At 30.6% G+C, this 4,603-nt stretch overlaps 1 pseudogene; it reads right to left on the bottom strand.

Annotated features, from left to right (window-relative positions):
• Window positions 1-290: 290 nt before the first annotated feature.
• On the bottom strand, window positions 291-1,285 carry LOC108686421 (annotated as a pseudogene).
• Window positions 1,286-4,603: the final 3,318 nt, after the last annotated feature.

Below are 4,603 nucleotides of genomic sequence, written 5' to 3'. Positions count from 1 at the left end.
TTCAAATTCGATCATAGTAACATCTTTGATTCAAATAACTGAATAACAATATTCAAAATTAATTGAATTAAAGACTCCTTAAATACAAATTACAATAATTAATCAAGTAATTAATGGCACGATATTAATGGCTATATAGAGTCTAACGCTGTTTTCGATTATGAATAAATATATCTTTGATATAAAAAATTCGGTCCTATTATTTGAACCATCATCAGCGATAATACTACATGGGCTGAAAAGTCCTGGGAATTTTAATGAAAACAAGCGTTTTTTGGGCAAAATTATATTTATTCCTCAACATAATTGCCTTCGAGGGCGATACATTTGGTATAACGATTTTCCAACATTTCGATGCTCTTTCTGTAGTACGAAACGTCCAAACCTTCGAAATACGCCTCGGTTTCCGCGATGACTTCCTTATTCGATCTGAATCTCTTTCCCTGGAGCCACCGCTTAAGGTTTGAGAACAGATAACAGTCTGGAGAATATGATGGGTGAGCAACCAATTCGAATCATAATTGGTCCAATTTCATCGGCCATCGCTTTCAAGGACGTGTGTGACGGTGTGTTATCGTGATGGTACAGAACTTTTTTCTTCGCCATATGGGACCGTTTTTTCTTTATTTCGTCGTTCAGTTTGTCCAATAACGCTGCATAATACTCTCCCGTAACTGTTCTTCCCTTCTGCTAATCGATGAAGAGTATGCCATGCGCATCCCAAAAAATGGAGGCCATAACCTTCTCGGCCGAGTTGGTCTTTTGGTCGCTTTGGTCGGCTTTCGTGGCTTTTCAGCCACTCTGCAGACTACCTATTGGATTCAGGCGTATGGTAATGAACCCACGTTTCATCCATCGTCACAAAACGTTGAAAAAAGTCTGTTCGATTACGCTGCAACAACGCCAAACCGGCCGTTGAATCATCAACACGCTGCTGTTTTTGATCGACGCAAACGCGGCACCCATTGCACCGATAGCTTTTTCATCTCCAAAACATCGTATAAAATGTATTCCGCCCGTTCTTTTGAGATGCCCACGGCCTCAGCTAACTCGCGCAACTTCACTTTACGATTTCCGCATTCGTAGCCTCTTTTGGTCTTCCAGAGCGAAGTGCGTCTTTGGTGCTTGTACGACCCATTTTAAATTCATTAAACCACCGATAAACTGTTGTTCTCGAAGAAGCAGATGTGGGATAACATTTCTGCAATCATTTCAATGATTGTTCAGAAGTTTTTCTCATCAAAAAACAATGTTTGATCAAGATGCGATATTCCTGTTTTTCCATTTTTTTTTACGAAGGCGAAAGTAGTACCACTTAAACGACTGTAGCTTGTAAACTAACTTGTAAACGAATGAACGAAATGTCGTGAAACTTTATACATAAACTAGTGGCAGATGAACCTCTCGAAATGAATCATGTTCATTTTTTAGTGGCGCCACCTATTGAAAAATTCCGGGACTTTTCAGCCCATGTAGTATAATATACAAATACTATCTAATGTTAGAGAGAATGGTGTTGAATATATTTACGCTATAATATTAATATATTATCCTCTTATTTGTCCTAGAAATAAGTCACTTGGTGGAGTGAAAATGTGACACGATTATTAAAAATTAGAATAAACGAAGTCACATACGTTGGAACACTTCCAGATCTGTTATTACTGATCATAGATTAGATCACGGTCATGATTTTGATTAGAACAATGTGGATATTCTAGATTGTGAGAATTTTTATCATAAACACTTAAGTTCAGAAATGTTTAATATTAAAACACAAAGGAATGAACTCAATTTAAAAACAGATACAGAAAATCATACGCGAATATTCTAAATAAACTGATAAATAATAATTTGACCTAAGCTTATTTGATATATGTTTATATATTTTATATATTGTTTAATCTTAACAGTCTTTATTATATTGTTAGGAATTGTTGATTATTGATATTATAATGACGAAATTGTCAGTTAAACTTATCATGACATTTATAATTGTAATTATGGAATTGTATTTTTGTCGACCAGCAGAGGTAAGCTCGTTTAATAATTAAAATAATTTCCTTTGAAGTGTTAATTCTATTGTGTTATATATTTCACAGACACACTTCCAAGATTTTAGAATTTTTAATTTTCTCCGTGTCTGACTAACATAAGTGCATCACAATTACTGCATTTTATTCTATAAACAACGTTCTTTTTGTTTCACGTGGAAGAGGATCTTTATGTACCTTGATGAACTTATTCAATTTATTGATACTAAAAAATGATATTCTGTAATTTATTCCATTCACAATACTCTTGAATCTACTCAAAAAAATCCCTTTATATAAGGAATTATAAATCATTTAATATTGTTTCTTGAGATATTGTTAACATTATTGTTCTGTTGCATTGGTTTATAGTATTCATTATGGAGTTATTCTTTTTCTAATGTTTTCAAAAATAAAGTCTAATAGAAAGTCATCACGTAAGGTATCAATAATAAATTTTAAATTTTTTATATAAAATCTAGATGTGAAAGTAAAAACGCTTTATCTATTAAATCAGATAACACTTATTTTCTGTGAAATGGGATGTTGAGACCAAAAATTCAAAATTCGATTAGAATATGTAAGTTTCTGAAACCAATCAAATTGTAAAAAGTTATCTTTAATCTTTATAGTGATGTCCAAGAAATTGAGCTATCACTTATTTCAAGGGTGAATTGAAACTTGGGATGAAAATTATTAAAATTGTTAAAACTTTGTCAATCTATTCCCTAGGAACCGCCATGATAATGTCGTCGACATATCTGTAATAAAATGAAATGTGAAAGTCAAAAGAACTCAACACTTCACTTTCAAGGTGCAACCAAAGCAGCCAAAACTGGAAACAGGGGGGAACCTATGGAAGTACCATAGCTTTTGTTTATAAACTTGATTGTCAAAAATAAAATAAGTCAATTCCAAAATCATTTTAACAGCATATTCTATAAATTCAGAGGGTTTTTAGGTATTTGATTCAACTCAATCTTGGTATAGGCTCTAACAAATAAATCCAAGCATAGATGTAAATCAGCCAATGCGAGTCAACACAGATTAGGCGTGTGTAAAATTGTATTCTTTACTCTTGAGAAATTAACAAACATTTTAAACTCTTTCGATTGGGTCTTCCTCAATGTAAAAGTAAAATTGGTGACGTATAACTTTAATATAAAAGATATGATGCGAAGCAAATTGAAGTATCATATATTCATTAACATATATTCATAAAATGATAATAATGCTGTCTGTTGTATCTAACAAAATATTCAAATCTAACATTTCAAATTATCTGTAATTTAATAAAGTCAAATAAGTTATTAAAACATAAAAAATTAAATCAATTGAACAAAAAAATTACGTATAATAATGTTAATGATAATATGTGAGATAAGACATGTTAGCACAAAGTTCAGAGAGTATATGAGAGGTCAAAATCAAACATCATTGATTCATTTCTTACATTATATTATATATCGTTCTGTCTCACTCAGTCAAACGCATACATCTGTCCTTATGTAACATATTCCAGCACTATGTATCGCAACTACTGCTACATGGAATTTCGACATTGTCATGATTCTGTTGATATTCCTAGACTTCACAAAACATTCATATACACGTATTTTTGTTCATTTGATGAAAATACTTTTCTTCTATATTTTCAATCTTAATTCTACATACTCGGTATCGTTCATTCTAGTAATGATCTCAGTTGCACGCTTATTTTTAAAATATGGATGCTTATTTTTAAGATATAAAATTCTTGTATTAAGCAAATATCTAAGGTGACATAGTTGTATGAGTCAAAAGTAAATGAATTTTTCAATTCTTTTTCGATTTTTTTCATGAAATTCAGTGTAACTGAGGTCCTGTTTATGCGTATTTTAATTCTGTAATAACAATTTTGCAATCCAATAAATCCTATAAATTCGAAGATTTTTCACCGAATGGAAATAATGGTAAAGTAGTACTTTCTTTCTTTCTTTTTACTCTAATTTAGAAATTATTAGTGTCTTAGAATGATTGTGTGAAAAGTCCGAAAGTTTCGGCACATAATCATATCTGGAATAAATTGATTTAATAAAGAATGTAATGTATTCAAAATCTAGATTTTGACCGATCATGGCTTTCTTTATCGTATTATATATTCACACACGATTGTGCTTAAAAACCTTTAAATATAAAAGAATTAGTAATATTGGTTGAATGTAGCTCACAATAAATACAAATAAGCTACATAGTGTCTAACATTTTATTGCATATTGTATCTATTGCAGTTTTATATTCATTTATAATTTTTTTATTTTTTTAATATTCAATATCTTTCTCTAGTTCTTAATTTTTTTCATTATGGGACCAAATAATATACCACTGAAATATATATACATATCGGAGTCTCAACATTCGCGGTTCAAAATATAATAGTAAGGAAAGTATAAAAAAATTAAGTAAAACATTATTTATAAATTTTTATTTTAAGCAATAGTTTTTGAGATATAAGGATTTAAATATGACTGTCCCTACAATACGAAATATTGCAGCAATATTGTAATACTTTAATATTATTTAATTTTACA

The sequence above is a fragment of the Atta colombica genome, unplaced genomic scaffold (genome assembly GCF_001594045.1).
Source record: "Atta colombica isolate Treedump-2 unplaced genomic scaffold, Acol1.0 scaffold18, whole genome shotgun sequence".
Taxonomy (NCBI): Eukaryota; Metazoa; Arthropoda; class Insecta; order Hymenoptera; family Formicidae; genus Atta; species Atta colombica.
Note: the sequence above shows the minus strand (reverse complement) of the source record. Positions and strands in the feature narration are given on the sequence as shown.